Source organism: Haemaphysalis longicornis, unplaced genomic scaffold, assembly GCF_048455015.1.
Source record: "Haemaphysalis longicornis isolate Haplotype H1 unplaced genomic scaffold, Haemaphysalis longicornis Haplotype H1 scaffold_14, whole genome shotgun sequence".
Classification (NCBI taxonomy): domain Eukaryota; kingdom Metazoa; phylum Arthropoda; class Arachnida; order Ixodida; family Ixodidae; genus Haemaphysalis; species Haemaphysalis longicornis.
Genome location: NW_027526245.1, coordinates 55,454,086 through 55,473,724, shown reverse-complemented (window position 1 = coordinate 55,473,724; position 19,639 = coordinate 55,454,086).

Sequence of the window (19,639 nt, the reverse complement as noted above, 5' to 3'; positions counted from 1 at the left end):
CCTGGGAGCCGTCCGCAGCGAGTACTCGGAAGGCTGGAAGGTGCCCAAAGCCATGATCGACGAAGCGGACAAAGCGTGAGTGGCGGCAAAATTCGCGGAGAAGTGAGTTGAAACGGCGTGCCTTTTCCTTGCAGCAGCGAGCGAAGCGAGAGATGCGGTAGTCGCGGCGGCGGTTAGCGGAGCGGGGAAGAATGAGACTGGCGTTAATAGTGGAAATGTTCGGTCGAGATTCTAGAATGAGGTCAGTCAGTGAGCGGTAGTCAGAGACTACCAGTGAGCGGTAGTCAGAGTCTCTGACTACCGCTCACTGACTGACCTCATTCTAGAATCTCGACCGAACATTTCCACTATTAACGCCAGTCTCATTCTTCCCCGCTCCGCTAACCGCCGCCGCGACTACCGCATCTCTCGCTTCGCTCGCTGCTGCAACGAAAAGGCACGCCGTTTCAACTCACTTCTCCGCGAATTTTGCCGCCACTCACGCTTTGTCCGCTTCGTCGATCATGGCTTTGAGCACCTTCCAGCCTGCCGAGTACTCGCTGCGGACGGCTTACACCCGAGCTTCGAGGGTGTGGCCTTGCTGGCCGGCCACATTCGTGCACTCTGCTTCATGCAACAGCGCTGCAATCCTCTGGGCTGGCGCGACATCGCATGCACCGCCGACCCAGTTGCAGCCCCGGCTATGTTGCCAAATGACAGCGACTTTCCACCACTGCCTCCAATTCTATCCAGTGTAAGGACCCCGGAGCAGTGTCGTGCCAGCAGCCCACCGCCACCGCCCCCCAGATCCACCACAACCACGGCGCCCCGGGCGAGCGCCAGCGCCCCAACCCCGAAGTCCACGGACGAGCGTCGCGCCAGCAACATGCCAACCCCTACTGGCAAACCTGCAGCGGCCACAACACCCCGAGGGAACGCTCGCGGCTACACTAAGAAGCTCCCTGACCGGCGCCGCACCAACAGCATGCCACGCCCAACCTCCGCATCTTCAGCGACCACCGAGCCCACGAAAACCAACAGCAGCGCGTCCGCCGGACCTTCCGGGGTCCAAAATCCAGCCCTCCGTGCCACATGCCCTTACAACCTTCGAAAGAATCGGCATAGCAGCAACTGACTATAACACAAAAAAACAGGTAACGCGGCCTCCTTCCCCGTTTCAAGACAGTTGTTAAAACTAAGAAAAATCACCGAAAAGCGCATACGTTCCGAATTGCACGTTTCCGCTCTTGCACAGTACTTGACTGCCGCGGTCGCTCCCAGGGGTCTTAGGATTAGAATAAAACATGCTACTACCGAACTCTCCCCGTCCAACATGAATAAGTGGAAACAGGTACTCGATAAAGCATCCTTACAATTAACTGAAGTAATCCTCAATCACTACGAAACTACGGCCCATTCTCTCCGAAAGAAAGAGGAACTACTTAGTCAGGAACTAAGCAAAAGAGAGTTGAACCTTTTAAGCAACTACGAATCTAAGACGGCCTACGCCGTATCCCGAACAAAAGACCGAAAGTTTAACAGAGATAAGATTTCTAACACTGGCCACATGCGTAAGAACCTAACAAGCTCCGGCACTAGTAACTGCCACAACTCTGACAATACGGCCGATAATGTCACAACGACTGTAATAAATGCTTCGACTACTGCACCCCAAACAGTTCAGTTAAATCCCTGTACTAATATTTTTCCCTCGCCTGCCGTCACAAAAGAAAACCTTACCGGGAATGTAATGAACCTTTCAAGTATAACCCTCTGCCCAGCTCAGATGAACGTCTTGTCAAAGGGCCTAAACTTTTGCCCGGCTACTGGTGGTTTTGATGAATTTCAACTTTTTAAGGACTTAGATAACTTCGCCAGAAACATGAGACTACGAGAATACTTCTACGATCACCCCGTGACGGAAAAAGCCCGCAGAACCCTACCTAGCTATAAGCACTGGACCCCTCCCACACAGCGTGATAGTTACCTCGACATGTACATCAAAGCTGTCCAACGCGATGTGCGAAAAGCTTACCAAACACAAATTTCGTTCCACCACAACATGACTACCAACGAAAAGAAAGCCCTAGAGGAACTCGCAAGCTGTGCCGACATAATTATTAAACCTGCCGACAAGGGAGGCGCAATCGTAATCCTTGACAAAACCGACTATGTTAACGGGGCCAATAAGCAACTATCAGTATCGACGTTCTATAAAGCACTACCTAATGATCCCACTCAAGATTATAAGCAAATTGTCAAAGATAAACTTGCTGAGCTTGTTAAAAATAAAACAATAAATGAAACCACGGCTCGTTCCCTGATCCCCTTAAGCCCAGTAGCCGGTAAATTCTATCTTCTCCCAAAGATTCACAAGGTGAACAGCCCAGGGCGCCCCATTGTTTCTGGCATTGGCACTGTTACCGAAAACCTCTCGCGCTATGTGGATAATCTCATTTGCGACATTCCGCCCAGCTTTCCCTCCTTCATTAAGGATACCAATGACTTTCTCTCAGACATCTCAAAAATTGAAATTCCTGATAACTGCCTTCTAGTCACCCTTGATGTTGCGTCACTGTATACTAACATCCCCCATGAAGATGGCATCGCCGCTGTATCCCTTGCGTATGAGCAGTCATCGTGCGACAAACCTATCGATTCTTCTGCTCTCCAAACATTCCTTAGGCTTATTCTTGAACTCAACAATTTTGAGTTCGACGGAGTTCATTACGTGCAAGTCAGCGGAACGTCAATGGGAACTCGAATCGGACCTAACTACGCTAATATCTTTATGGCTCACCTCGAATCACACTTTCTTGACGACCAAAATTAAAACCAATGTACTATAAAAGGTATATCGATGACATATTCATGATCTGGCAACACGGTGAGGCGGAGCTCCTCACCTTCATTGAGGCATTTAACCTAGCCCATCCTAGTATTTCCCTTGCTCATTCCTATTCGGAACACAGTGTAAACTTTCTGGACGTCACCGTTACTACCTTCCAAGGTCGGCTTCAAACTAAACTGTATAGAAAACCGACAGACACGAGGCAGTATTTGCACTTCCGAAGCAGCCATGTCAGACACTGCAAGACAGCAATACCTTACAGCCAAGCCCACCGATTTAGGAGAATTTGCTCAAACCAAGCCGACTTTGACTCAAACTGTCGAGAACTCAAGACCGCCCTCCCGAATAAAAAATACCCGGAAAAAGTTATCGACGACGCTATTGTGCGAGCCAACCAATTAGACCGTAACGAAATCTGTAAGAAAAAAGCCCCGAACGGGAACCCGCAAACTAACTTAGTTTTAACCCACTCATCCTCCGCTCCAAGAGTTTCAACCGTGCTAAAAAAACATCACAATATCCTAATGCAAAGTGACCGCTTAAAAAGCATATTCCCCGAACCACCACGCGTTGTCTACCGGCGTAATAAGAATTTAAGTGACTTTCTTACTAACTCTCGTATCAACCGACCGGCAACTACTGGCTGCATGCCCTGCAATAAACCCCGATGTAAAGTATGCCCAAACATGACCACTACACAGCGCGCCACCAGCACGGCTTCAGACTACTACGTAAATATAAAAGTTAACTTTAACTGTGACTCCGCTAATGTCGTATATCTTCTAGAGTGCACTGTTTGTAGGCAACAATATATCGGCCAAACTGAAACGCCCTTCCGAATACGGTTCAATAATCACCGCTCTCATGCAAAAAGCTGCCCTTATTTGTCCCTGTCAAGACATGTGAACAGTCCCGGGCAAGCATTTGAACATCTTAAAGCAACGATTTTAGAATCCGCCTTCAAAACGCACCACGACCGCGAGGTTCGGGAATCTTATCTCATTTATAAGTTTGGGTCAGCCACGCTTGGATTTAATGAAAGTTACGGAAAACTAACGTGCTTATCCCTCGATTAAAATTAGCGGCTTCATAATTTTTACAACTATGTTCATTATTCCTACCCTCGAGTTTGCCATCAGAATTCGCAGAAACTCTCCTAATACAGCAGATTTATTAGCCTAATGCGGCTCAACAATGCCATTTGTCCTGGGGAGGGAGGCCTCGTTCCCACCATCACTTAAGAATGTTTAACTCCTTGTGATCTATTCATGTTTAACCTTTTGTGACCCTACCTATTTCCTGTTAAATTGCTAGCTTCTGTGAAATGCTCTTTTGTGCCCCCTATCTATTCTCTTGACCCGCGGGGGGCACACCCATCTTCGCTTCCCCCCGAACCAGTTTCAGCAGTCACTGAATACCTCAGTGTATACTCTTCCCTTTCTTTTCAAACCGCGGTTGTCCAGTTTCCCCCGTTGTCTGAACTTGCAGCCCGCGCGGCATACGTTGACCCGTCATGGTGCAACAGTGAACGCTGCATTGTTAACACGACCCCTTTTTCTCTCTCTCGCTCCCCCCCCCCTTTTTTATTTTTTATTTTTCTTGTTTGTTTGTTGATGTTGTAACATAGGCGTAGCCTGACTGTATGCACACTCCCCATTTCCGAAACATTTTCCGCTCTTTCTCACAGTTTTATGCAAACCTATATAAGAAATGTGTTCAAAATGTTTGTGATCTATTCATGTTTGTGATCTCTTTGTGATCTGTTCATGTTTAACCTTTTGTGACCCTACCTATTTCCTGTTAAATTGCTAGCTTCTGTGAAATGCTCTTTTGTGCCCCCTATCTATTCTCTTGACCAGCGGGGGGCACACCCATCTTCGCTTCCCCCCGAACCAGTCTCAGCAGTCACTGAATACCTCAGTGTATACTCTTCCCTTTCTTTTCAAACCGCAGTTGTCCAGTTTCCCCCATTTTCTGAACTTGCAGCCCGCGCGGCATACGTTGACCCGTCATGGTGCAACCTTGAACGCTGCATTGTTAACACGACCCCTTTTTCTCTCTCTCACTCCCCCCACCCCTTTTTTATTTTTTATTTTTCTTGTTTGTTTGTTGATGTTGTAACATAGGCGTAGCCTGACTGTATGCACACTCCCCATTTCCGAAACATTCTCCGCTCTTTCTCACAGTTTTATGCAAACCTATATAAGAAATGTGTTCAAAATGTTTGCGACAGCAAAATCATGTAACTTTACTCTGATGAAGGCAAGTCCCGTTGCCGCTACATAAGTAAACATTGTTTGTTATTGTTCTTGCTGTGTATCCGACTCTTTACTTATACATATATATATATATATATATATATATATATATATATATATATATATATATATATATATATATATATATATATATATATATATATATATATATATATATATATATATATCTAGATAGACAGATAGGCAGTAGAAAGAACTGCTCGAGGAGCCCGCCAGGTGGGATCCAAACCCACGACCTGCAGGATACCGGTCTGGTGCGATAACCACTATGCTTACGGCGGGGTTACTTTAGCCTCCACTTTCTGGGGTATTTATGTTCAGGTGTTCTTGTTTTCTGCGCTTGGGGGGGGGGGGGGGGTAGCCAGCGCCACTCGGACTACTCGGGGTGAAGGGGACCTTTTTTTAACTCCCCCCGCCATGACTCGAGCGTCTACGACATGTCGAGAGTGGTCGACGAGAGTTGAACCTTCATAAGCTTCCTATGGCACCAAGAGTGCTAGAACAGAGGCCCTCGCTATGCATGTAGCGAATCAGAATAGGAAATGAGGGGCTCGTTGAAAATAAGACAAATAAGAATTGGCAGTCAAGAAGACCTCGGAAAGCATAGGGGAGGATGTTGTGGCTCAAGATAAAAAATTTGGAAAATAGGAAAGTGGAGAAAAAATGCCCGCCAGGTGGGATCCAAACCAACGACCTCAAGAATACCGGTCTGGTGCGATAACCACTACGCTACCAGTGGGGCTACTTTAGCCTCCACTTTCTGGGGTATTTACGTTCAGGAGTTTTTGTTTCCTGCCCTTGGGGGGGTATCCAGCGCCACTCGGACTACTCTTGGTGAAGGGGACCTTCGTTTGAACCCCCGGGCCACGACTCGAGTGTCTACGACATGTCGAGAGTGGTCGACCAGCGTTGAACCCTCTTAAGCTCCCTATGCCACCAAGACTGCCAGAACAGAGGCCCTCGCTATGCATGTAGCGAATCAGAAAAGGAAATGAGGGGCTCGTTGAAAATAAGACAGAAATCGGAATTGGCAGTCAAGAAGACCTCGGAAAGCACAGGGGAGGATGTTGTGGCTCAAGATAAAAAATTTGGAAAATAGGAAAGTGGAGAAAAAATGCCCGCCAGGTGGTATCCAAACCAACGACCTCAAGAATACCGGTCTGGTGCGATAACCACTACGCTACCGGCGGGGCTACTTTAGCCTCCACTTTCTGGGGTATATATGTGCAGGTGTTTTTGTTTTCTGCGCTTCGGGGGGGGGGTAGCCAGCGCGTCTCGGACAATCCGGGTGAAGAGGACCTTCTTTTTAACCCCCGGGCCATGACTCAAGCGTCTACGACATGTCGATAGTGGTCGACCAGCGTTGAACCCTCCTAAGCTCCCTATGGCACCAAGAGTGCTAGAACAGAGGCCCTCGCTATGCATGTAGCAAATCAGAATAGGAAACGACTGGCTCGTTGAAAATAAGACAAATAAGAATTGGCAGTCAAGAAGACCTCGGAAAGCAAAGGGGAGGATGTTGTGGCTCAAGATACAAAATTTGGAAAATAGGAAAGTGGAGAAAAAAATGCCCGCCAGGTGGGATCCAAACCCGCGACATCCACAATACCGTTCTGGTCCGATAACCACTACGCTACCGGCGGGGCTACTTTAGCCTCCGCTTTCTGGGGAATATATGTGCAGGTGCTTTTGTTTCCTGCTCTTGGGGGGGGGGGGGGTAGCCAGCGCCACTCGGACAATCCGGGTGAAGAGGACCTTCTTTTTAACCCCCGGGCCATGACTCAAGCGTCTACGACATGTCGATAGTGGTCGACCAGCGTTGAACCCTCCTAAGCTCCCTATGGCACCAAGAGTGCTAAAACAGAGGCCCTCGCTATGCATGTAGTGAATCAGAATAGGAAATGAGGGCCTCGTTGAAAATAAGACAAATAAGAATTGGCAGTCAAGAAGATCTCGGAAAGCAAAGGGGAGGATGTAGTAGCTCAAGATAAATAATTTTGAAAACAAGAAAGTGGAGAAAAAATGCCCGCCAGGTGGGATCCGAACACACGACCTCCAGAATAGCGGTCTGGTGCGATAACCACTGCGTTACCGGCAGGGCTACTTTAGCCTCCACTTTCTGGGGTATATATGTTGGGGTGTTTTTGTTTCCGGCGCATGGGGGTGGTAGCCAGCGCAACTCGGACTACTCTGGGTGAAGGGGACCTTCTTTTGAACAACCGGGCCATGACTCGAGTGTCTACGACATGTCGAGAGCGGTCGACCAGCGTTCAACCCTCTTAAGCTCCCTATGCCACCAAGACTGCCAGAACAGAGGCCCTCGCTATGCATGTAGCGAATCAGAATAGGAAATGAGGGGCTCGTTGAAAATAAGACAGAAATAAGAATTGGCAGTCAAGAAGACCTCAGAAAGCAAAGGGGAGGATGTTGTAGCTCAAGATAAAGAATTTTGAAAATAAGAAAGTGGCGAAAGAATGCCCGCCAGGTTGGATCCGAACCCACGACCTCCAGAATACCGGTCTAGTGTGATAACCACTACGCTACCGGCGGGGCTACTGTAGCCTCCACTTTCTGGGGTATTTATGTTGAGGTGTTTTTTTTCCTGTGCTATATATATATATATATATATATATATATAAATCTAGAGAAAGATAAAACTCACAAAGCGCAGAGAAATAGTGTAAGTAAAGAATCGGATACACAGCAAGAACAATAACAAACAAGGTTTGCTTACGTAGCGGCAGCAGGACTTGCCTTCATCAGAGCAAAGTTACATGATTTTGCTGATGTCACAGCAAAATAATGTAACTTTACTCTGATGAAGGCAAGTCCTGCTGCCGCTACGTAAGTAAACCTTGTTTGTTATTGTTCTTGCTGTGTATCCGATTCTTTACTTATACTATATATATATATATATATATATTTATATATATATATATATATATATATATATATATATATATATATATATATATATATATATATATATATATATATATATATATATATATATATATATATATATATATATATATATATATATATGCGAATCAGAATAAGAAATAAGGGGCTCGTTGAAAATAAGACAGAAATAGGAATTGGCAGTCAAGAAGACCTCGGAAAGCAAAGGGGAGGATATAGTAGCTCAAGATAAAGCATTTGGAAAATAAGAAAGTGGAGAAAAAATGCCCGCCAGGTGCATCCGAACCCACGACCTCCAGAATACTGGTCTCGTGCGAAAAGCACTGCGCTACAGGCTGGGCTACTTTAGCCTCCACTTTCTGGGTGTATTTATGGTCAGGTGTTTTTGTTCAGGTGTTGCCGGTATATATATGTATATATATATATATATATATATATATATGTATATATATATAAATATATATATATATATATATATATATATATATATATATATATATATATAATGGGAAATGAGGGGCTCCGTGAAATAAGACAGAAAATAAGGGTTGGCAGTCAAGAAAACCTCGGAAAGCAAAGGGAGGTTGTGGTGGGTCATAGAAGGAGATGAAGAATTTTTTGAGTCGAAAAGAAAGTGGTGAAAAAATGCCCGCCGGCTGGGATCCGAACTCACGACGTTTTCTTGACTGCCAACCCTTATTTTCTCTCTTATATATATATATATATATATATATATATATATATATATATATATATATATATATATATATATATATATATATTGCCACGTGCAGAAGAAACATGAGACGAAGCATAGAGCATGTCAGCGATATATTTAGACGATGGTGCCGGAGAGCGATTTGATCTATTTACAAGCGGGCATGATCTCTCGAGCCACGAGTCTGTGCTATTCACTGTTCGTCGTTTTCGGTAATGGGTCCGAAGGAGCTATGCGCCAGTGTGAACTTTCTCGTCACGTAATATTCCCCCCTCCTCGAAGGCAACCGTCACAGTACTTGGTCACAGTAGTTAAATAGATGGAGTGCTGGTGAGATGAGTTGAGAATGTCGTTACGTGGCGACAAATTAAAGATGCGACGAATATTGGACGATGGAACAGTGATGTATATACATCGATGAACTATGTACAAGCGGAAATGACAACTCGAGCTCAGGCCATGCCACACACTACTACATCGTCGTCAGCGTGGATCCCTTGAGCCACCATCCCCTTCTGTTTCATTCAATAACAATATTTACGCATACTTGCGGTTGCCGGTATTTTTGGCGATGCATGTATATTTTGAATGTATTTAATGGTCTAGCGCTGTTTTCCTGTGCTAATTCGGACACCTTAAAACTAATGTTCCTATTGTTTTTGTTTCGTTGCAGAAGAAGTTGGGAAGGTACAATATTCCAAAAGAGTCCATCGAAAATGCCATACGAAATATGTCCAACTCCGGCCCGTACCATTTAACTAAGAACAACTGCCAAAATTGGGTCCTACAGCTCCTCCGCCTTCTTGGCATCTTGCCACCCGACGAAGAACGTCATGCTGAAGAAGTCGTTGAAGGATGTATCCGTCCCGTTGCAGCGTTCGGAGGGAGTGCTGCAATAGTTTCCGCGCCTGTTTTGATTGGGCTCTCAGTGGTTACAGGGGGATTCGCACTTGGCATAGCGGCTGTGGGAGCTACACTACTTGGTGGAGCTTTCCTTGGATGACGCACGTTGACACAGCCACACTCACCTTTCTGCAAAAAGCGCTATAACGCCTAATGCAAGTAGAAGTGATGTTTGTTTTCCAGATAGAGGCGGGGAGGGGGGCGGGTAGAAGGCGCACATTGACATGATGAAGGGCGCACTAGACGGGGACAGAAACGACAGTAATACGGGACGAGCGGTAGACAACAACTTAGGCTTCACTGAGAAGGAAGGCGTATAATAATAAAGCCCTGGAATATTAAAGCCGTAGATGAGAAAGAGCTGGAACGTAGCCTGGAATGTTAAAAATAGCTTTATCGTGGACGGAAAGCCATTTTCCAGAAAGCATATAACGCAAAATCGCTCATCAAACTAGTGAACGAAAGGAGAAAATGTTGTCTTAGTTGCTGTGCGTTATTCGAGCATGAAGTGAATTCCGGAAAAGCAAGACGTATTGATAAAAGTGGTGTTGACGTCGCTCATCGAAACGTAAGCCATCTGCAAGAATCGTTCTGAACAACAAAAAAACGCCAGTTGGCGCATGTTATTTTTTCCTGAACACCCGAAGATCATAATCGCAGCTGATACCATGCACACGGCTAAAAAGGGTTTAATGGCTTTGATACCTGAATGTTCCGTTTAGATAAAACCCATTTGTTCTGTTTCTTCTGTTCTAGAAAGTGGCGGACAGTTCAGCTAGTTCCGTTGTTCCAAATAACGTGCCTCCATGACGCTGGTAGCCAAGCGTAAATACAGCAACGTTTGCATACGTGGGTTTATCTTTCATACAATGCAGCAATAAAGTGAAGTGATGCTATTAAGTGCAGAAATTAAATGTGTTGTTGGTGATTTACTTTGTTTGACACCCTGTTTATATTGTTACACTGTCTACTCATGGTTCACCAGGTGAAGTGATCGAAGGAATTGACCAACGAATTTCAGGGAAGATGCTGGCAAAGAAGAGTAAGCTGATGTTGCTAGCGTTCGCGCCTGCAGTCGGACATATTGGGTTACCAATTTTTATTTTGCAATAAACCATCATTCCCCGCAAGTAACAATTGTGGCGGAGGTGCTGGGTACCCCACGACGGATCATCAGACCACCCAGGTTTTTCGCCGGAGACGACGAGTCGCTGGTCTACCACCATCACTGCCCGAGATACCCAACTAACCAGCTCGGCGCGTGGCTCCACTCACCACCTTGCAACATCCACGGCAGCCCAGCGACTTCTCTGGCAAATTCGCTAAGGATGTCCACAATTGGCTACGCCACAACGAACGAGCAAGCCAATGCAACCAATGGGACACGACCATGCAGCTAGACAATGTTCCGTTTTTTCTGACTCACACAGCGTTGGCTTGATACAAAAATAATAAAGCAACTATCACCAGCTAGAACCGTTTTGTAATGGAAATGAGGCAGCGTTTTGGTGACTCCAGAGCACAAAAACTAAAAAAAAGCCGAACACCCAATACTACAAAAAGCTCAACTCCTGGGGGAAACATGCACGGTATACATTGAAGGCATGCTGCATCTCTGCCGGATCATAAATTCGGCAATGTCTGAGGAAGACAAAGTGGGTCACCTTCCTAAAGGCATCGCCTAAGATGTTTGCAACTTTCTGACAAGCAAAATCAGGTCAACATCACGGGCGATGTGATCCAGCTCTGCAGGACGTTTGAAGCTTCGAAGATGCGCGCGTTACGACCAAGTTTGGACGTCTTGCCAATGTCACCACAGACGAGGGGGATTAGTACCTATGTAGGCTGGGCAGTTGTCTCTTGAGTACTCGGGGGACCTGGTGGGTGTTAGCCGGGGGCTGGTTGTGAAAGGGGTCCAGAGATTAGGTGTCGTCACTCCATCGCAGGTTCTCCCTGTTCTTCGATGTCGGAGCTCAGATGGTTGGAACCTATAGTGGGGTTCACTGAATTCCAATTGGAATCCTCTGACGCCCATCCTGAGTTTTCAGGCCTATTTTAGGAGTCAGACATCTAAGAATTAGAACAAAAACCTCGCTGTCCCTATTCCCACGCACTTTCCCATAACCCATTCCTTATTACCACCATCCGCATCCCTCATCCCAAACTTTCCTGCTACCGTCCCAGGGGAGATCAGGGGATTCTCCCCGGGCCCGCTGTCCTGGCTGTGGTGTCGCTGTGTAGCATTTTTCCCTTTTATTTTCCACTTCGGTGGGTATTTCCTTCTCTTCAAAACTCTAGTTGACCTCGGTCCAGTTTGTTTATTTTTAATTGGCATCACCCGTGATACGTATGTGGTACGGGTTGGGCTTTTATTTTATATTATAGCCCTTTAGCTTTATGTCGGCGCAGTAGATGTGGCTGCGCCAGGCGTCCTTGCTGAGATTGTGCGTCGTATCGCACGAGAAGAGCTCGTACGGCAGGCAGAGTTGAGTCAGCGGCCTGACGACGTGAGCGAGGGCTGTGCAATACAAGAAGAGCCCTTGAATGCTTTCCCAACCAGAAACACCCGTTTCAATTCAATGACTCTCGGGGATCCCCGGGAGCTTGCACCTCACGTCGACCTTGATCATACGTCGGCGTACTCACTCGTGAGTACACTCATTTGTACTCAAACTCACGAGTGAGTACGATAATTAGTGAGTACACACCCAGAATAACAAAGTGAGTATGATGACGATTGAGTACAGGGGTAAATCCACTACTCGTGAGTACAGTACTAATGAGTACACTACTCATGAGTACGAGTACACAAGAGTACATCACTCATGAGTATGAGTACAGATTAGTATGAGTACTCATGAGTATAAGTACTCGTGAGTATATAGTACGCATGAATACATAGTCCTCATGAGTACACTACTTATAAGTACGTAGTCCTCATGCATACTGTACTCATCAAGACAATACTCATGAATAGTGTATTTTTGAGTGCATGCACACGTGAGTACATGCACTTGTGATTACTCTAGGGCGAACAAGTTCAATCACGAACTCGATTCTGGACGTGCGTGTACGAGTCGCAAACATTTGGCTGTTGTGCTGTGGGGCTTAACTCTATAGGATGGTAAAATCAGACAACGAAAACTGCGCCTCTCTGCTTTCCCTGTCCCTCTTTGGCGGTGTTAGCGTTTTGCTGCAGTCGCTCGGTGAGGGTTGACGGGGAAATGGGAAAAACGAAGGGTGGAGGTCTCGGCGGGAAGCGTGGTCGCAATAGCACTGTTTCTACGGCCCCGGTTGATTGGCACAGTTATTTTTGTTTACAAATACGGGGTCGGGGAACGCATGGCTGCTTCGTTCCACTTGCTCCGTTCAAGATGTGTTTGGGGAGGTGGTGGGGACAGCTATCAATGCATGCACTACGCGCTGCGAAGTCGCTCTTTGTCGGTCTTCAGTAGTTTCCGTATACGCATGTCAAACTGTGTAGTCGCTTTGGGAGCTGAACCGCTCGTTTAAACAGTTGCAGTAATTTCCATGATTCATGTCAAATTGACTGCATGGTTTGTGTCACCGAAATTTTACGCACCATTTCGCTGTGCGCATTCAAGCGATACTTTGGATGGTGTACGTGGGCCCATGTGGTTTTATTCGGCTTCCGCTTTAAACCTTCTTGCTCAGGATCGTCTCGTGCAGTCCATTTACAAGTGAGCATATAGCCCCACCGTGCAAGTTGCGTGTTGTTAATCGGACATCATAATGCCGAGTTGAACGCGTGCGACGCCTCGTTTCGCATCGCATATTTTGTCGAAGAGCCCGGGCATCTTGCCGCTGGATGAGTGTTTTGTTTTTTAATGGTTTTGCTTTCGAATGGGAGCCCCATGCGCCGCTTCTGGTCGATGCCACCATGTAAATGAGGAAGCTGATGACGACGGTGAATTTCGGTGGTTGTTCTTCCCCTACCTTCGCCTGCTGTTTACTGGCGGGCGATTACTCCTCGATGGCCACTTTTGCCGAGTTTAAGCTAGCACAGTGGAACGCTTTGTGAAGAGCCGTTTTATATGATGAACGCCAACTCCAGACGTTGTGTTTTTACCTTGAGCTCGCGTCTTTGAACGCCTCGTAAGACATGTTACATGCCCAAAACTTTGTGACCGCACTTTTTTATCGATAGCTATCAGCTTCATCAGTGCTGCTCGAGGCAAGAGCTGCATATTTCTACTGTGCAACCAACCCATTAACACCACAATACAGTGGCGTAAGTGCAAGCTATCACACCTCCGAAAAACACGTCTGCAAGCTTTGTTTTTGAGTTCACAAAGCACGACAGAGCTGCTGGACAGTGCTGTAACGGCTGCCAAGCACCGGCACAAACTGAGTGCACTGCTTGCCTCGACTGCGAGTGATACCCGCTCCACGCTGATCTCCCTCACCCCTCCAAACACACACATACACACTTTTGCGAATGGCCCATCCCAGCTCACTCGCTACTGTTACGACGTTGCTCTGAAATAAACAGGGATGAGAAAAGCTGCCGCCAGAAAACCCGCAGAAAACCGCAATTTACACCCACGGCCGCGCCGAGAAGCCTTGAGCCCCACCAGAGCACGACGTGCATCAGACTCCGGTGCTTTATTCCTGAGAGCACGAGGAGACGCCAGACACAACGGGACTGTTTACGTTCCATTTTGCGGGGGTGAGACAGCTGAACCAGATTTGGGAGCAATTTTCGGAGCAGCGAAATCTCGATTTTGGAGCAGAAGAACCTTAATTTGGAGCAGAAGAAGATTTATTATGTCACCTTAGGAGCCTAAAAAATCAAAATTTTGGCAACTCAGGGAGGGGGGGAAGTGGACTTTTATGGGTTTTGAACGTAGATAACACTGAAACAGCCTTTCGATAGAGTTCTTCTACCAGAGTATCAAAAGGTACGAACTGCACTATATCTTTACAAACCATTTTTAAATTCTTAGGCTCTATGCATGGATAGCGTGGAGCGCCATTGAGAATATCGAATTGAAAAAAACTGAACAATTGTAAGGCATTTTTACTATCATGTGAATGCCTAAATTATTATTTGTGCATTCCCAGACTGGGCTTTACACACAAGTGTAGAGCCACGGCAAAAGTTGCGCACAGCGAGTTGACAGTCATCGCACCCCACCAGCACCCCCCCCCCCATTTCAATTCCCAAGGTGCTCGTTCACAACGATCGTAATTTGAGTAAAGTTCGTATATTTAGCCACCTCCCTTTTGGCATTCAATTTCACTTCAGATAGATGAACCTTTAATACTAGCGTGCAATAAGAGCCCGTACCGCCCCGTTATCGGACGCTGCTTGAACATTTTGCGGCGATGTAGCCTGCGCCGCCACTTCTGCAGTGTCGATCGTCCCATTCCCGCCGCTCGCCAGCTCGCTGTCAATGGCAGCAATAACTCAGCGTTTTATAACACCGCGACGAGTCCAAAATTTCACTTCAAGCGCGCACCGCTCCTCACACTCAAGGCCGAAACACGGCGAATTCGCGGGCCCCACGCTGTTTTAGGGTGAACTCCGGTCTTTCAATTCGCGGAACTTCCCCCAACAGATCAAACTACTAAATGTAAACCCAGCCACCCCATAATGAAAACAACGGTAGAAATCGGCGAAGAGCACTCTGCCTGAAACACGAGCAACTGCTTTGCCCGGCGGCCATGTTTTCCAATCTTCTCCACACCAAGATGGCGGCGCCCGGTGATGTCGTTCCGGAGATACAGCGCTCCGAGGATTGTCATTTTTTTTCATCAACTTACACAAGTAAATTTCATGCGGGTTTCTATTGAATGAGCAATAAATTTAACCTTCACAAACAACATCACCCTGGTGATGCTGGAAAATTATGCCGTCAGTAAGCATTTTTCCCCACTCAAACTGACGGGAGCGTTAAAATTCTTGGCTCTCGGACTGTTTTGGAGCAGTTTGGCGCAATTTTTGCGAATTTCCAGCTTTTGGAGCAGCCCGGCGCAGGAAAACACATTTGTATCAAAACTGTGCAATATGCGCAGCTGTCTCACTCCTGATTTTGCTCTCTCCCGTGTACGTGCCTTCACGCAGTGCGTCGCCCTACAGCAGTGCACTGTGGAAGACGTTTTCTTCCTGTGCTCTTTTGTCCTGATGTATATTTATCCTCAGTATTTCTAATCAGTTAAACAATTTAAATTTTTCGTTTCTAGCTTTTCATTCGAGCCACATCTACCTAACATGGCGCGGTTGACAAGATCAGGATTTGACGCCGTGGGAGCCCGAACAGACGAACAAGATGAACGACGCGGACGAATCGCACCACAACTACGAGAGTGAGGCACGCAGATTGGGGTACGGATGGACTCCAAGTCAACCGTGGTCGACCCACTACTGCCTAAAACAGAACGCTAGGTCATGTGTTCAACGAAGAACCAGCATTGTGTCAGCGCATTATGACTACGAGGGCTGCCTTCCTCTGGCCGTAAAGACGACATCGTCTCGCGTTTTCTAGCGGGCAACGAGCAATGTCGCCAGCTCCCCAGGCAGCACAGGACTGTTCGGCCTAAAAGAGGCCGGTGTACTTTGGTCGGTGATTTTCTGTCCGGCCGTTTTCCGCCAGCCATGTTCGGCCCATGTCCAAATGTGGGCCTTTTGGCCGTATACGGCCGTACTTCCATGGCTGTCCAACAGCCAGTGTCCATCGGCCAGTCGACCGGCTTACGGACATACGGCCAGATTCCAGCCGTAGGGCTCCGGCCATTCCAAAGCCACCCGTGTACGGCCGAAGTACGGCCGCCGGAGGACAGCCGAGATGCGGTAGTCGGACTCCAGCCGGACTACAGCTACCGGAAATACGGCCGGGCTACGGGCATCGGGGTTCAACCACACAGTATGGTAACTGTACTAAGGCCGGTTACTAAGACGACTCATTCGCGCAGTGCAGAAGCAGCACAAACCCACCATTTTGGGTCCAATACAGCCACATCAAAGTGAGCTCGCGCGCAACCACCAGCCGTCAAGCTTCCAGCGCAGCCTTGCTTAATTACCAGCCTCAGTTGACAGCAAAATTCATTTATTAAACAGGGCTCACAAATTGTGGTTCCTTTATTTATTCTGCCTCTTTTACTGCCGAACACAGAAAATATTCAGTTCTTTGTAGAGCTTGAATAGATGTATTGTCCAGGTGCTGATATCCTCTGTGGGGAGGCTTACCTGTAATAAACGGGGAAAGAGGAGGGGTGGGGGCGGCGGGGGCGCTACTTTAGTGAGTTGAATTTCAGAGAGATAAATTGCGCCGCTTTTAGCCAATTTCTTTTAGGGAAATATTCCGGAACACTTTCATGCTTTGACTACGTAAACTATTCTTACAACAGTTGCTTGACCAATTTTGATGTAAATAAAACCGGCGTGAATGCCTTTACGAAGCGTTTTGGTTCTCAACAAAACACTCTGGAGCATTTAATAAAACTCCTTCACAAAAAAGTATGTACAGTTTTTGCCCATTTTTCTTGCAAAGACATTTTCTACTCGATCAACTTTTCTGATGATCTTGCGCAGGGCTTATCCTAAGAAGGAGCAAACAGGTACTTTCATTTTCAATCTATTTTTATGTTGTTTTCGGGAGTATACGTCAACACCACTTAATAGTCCAGAAGAACTTATTTTCTTCTAATGTCATACTACGTTCAAAAAATTCTAGACGCGTTGCGAATGACGCCCTGCTGCAGGTGGCTGCAGTTGTATCCCTTTGTGTTCACGCAAGGAAAGGCGTAAAATTAGACTTAACATAATTTGTTTCAAACCAATAACATAGCAATGGTATCATGCATACAGGAAACCTTGCATACTGCAACGAATAGGGCAATAAATATTTTATTTGTCAAGGTGGAATGCGTAGGGTTCTCAACCCGTCGGAGGCAAACTTGAGGCTCTGGAAGTTTTTTTTATTTATTTATTTATTTTTATTCATTCATTTATTCATTATTTTATTTATTTATGTATTTATTTTATGCCTGCTTGCCTTTGCATGCATTACAGAAGGGAGATACATAACACTAAGTATTATATATGAAACAAAATAACAAAATAATTCTACAAAGCGTGCTGAAAATCGTCAATATAAACAGCTAATGCAATCATACGTGGAAGATAATTACACTGCAGTATTGATGTAAATTAAAATGAATTGCGGAAGGCGTCACCTTTAAGGAAAGTCATTAATTTGCTTTAAGCTACCGGTCCCACTTTGCGATATGTAGAATGGCGCTTGGACATACTTTTCCCCTTCTACTCCAGTTTTCGAATGATAGATATTACGAAAAGTGTTCAACCTGTGGTTTCGTCTGTGATCTTTCACGTCCTGCCATCTCAGTTTACTTTTACTTTCTCTCATGCTAAGTTGAGCGTGCCAAATACCTAATATGAATCGCACTAACATATTCTGTATGTTTTCGAGCGTATAAACCAGCTCTTTGGTGTAGGAATCCTTGAAAACACATGCGTACTCCAAGATTGAGCACACATGAGTGAAATACGGTTGTTCTTTTCAGTTAGATGGAGGTTGACTGAAATTTCGTCTCAGAAAGCCAAAAACATATGCAGCCGTAACTTTTATGGTGTGAACCTGCCTATTTAACCTCTAACCACTCCCTAAATCAACTCCTTGGTATATATATCCCTCGGCCGTTGTCACAGCAGCATAATTTACGGTATAAGTATTCAATTGGAATGATGGTTTTCTTGTAAAGGTGCCATTAAGACACTTTCACATCCAAAAACTTTTCTGAATCTGCACACCAGGATGTTAATAAATTCGAATAAAGCTGCAGGTATACGGAATCACGTTCATTCGCTATAGTCCGGTAAACTACACAGTACTTTGAACAAAGCTATAGGGCCAATAGTAATAACAATGCAAAAACCGATTCATTCAGTTCATAGGATGAAATGTACTACGCAGAAGATGATATGGAACACCATCATTTGCTTTTTTGCAGTCCAAGAATATACAGTCAACCACTTTAGGCTTATCTATTGCAAGAGCCAAATCGTGCGTGAACTCAACAATCTGCGTTGAGCAAAAAAATCCTGACAAAATCCGTGTTTGCTAGGATGCTGGTGATTGTGTTTAATCAAATGAGTCGTATCCCAAGAGTAGCTAAGCTCACCTTCAAAAATCGGAACTAAAATAACAGCTAGGCTTCGTCAGTGACAAGGCTCTGTTGTTATCGCAAATTTAAAATATTTTTTTTTCTATATAGGCAGTCGTAAAATCTCATGAAGTAACATATGCAGGGCATGAAGTTGATCCTACCAATGCACGAGCGAGTATCTTCCACGTTTATCGCCAACAACATAGTGCAACATTGCTTGTCGCAGTTTAATTGTAAGCAGAATAACTTGCGCTTTTGCTCGCACTTGCCTTCCTTTGGTGGGGAGTCCTTGACATGATGGCGGTTTAGCTCCTGCGTGGTGGCCACTTGCTCGACGCCCTTGAAGGCCAGTTATTTTGGTGAACCATCTCCATCTCGGATCGGACATCTCTGTCGGGTCGATGTCTCCTATGCTCTCCATTTCTTGAGGGGGCGAATAGCCTCGAGCTGATGCGTCGACGAAGCCGGCGGGAGAGGCGTGGTAGCGGAGATGACTGGCGAGGCTTAGCTCACCCCTCTGTGTGGCACAGTCTTCTTGTGGCAATAAATGACATTTCGATGGCCTAAAAGGTTCCCTACTAATGTCCAGTGAGGCCTTGCACCTTCCCGTTCACCGAAAACACTCATTACTGTTTGACAAACGATGTTCGTTCATTTAAAACTTAGAAACACGGAGAGGATGAAAAACGCGTCCCCGTCGTTCGGCTGGCTCCCTAACGGCTTTTTCTCCCGCCAAAAAAAAACCGGTCGGTCTCCTTTCAAACACGTCTGTGCATGAGTTCTCGGCGCCAAGGCGCGAGCCGTTGTTCGGCTGTATGCCGTTTGCTGAAAAAATGA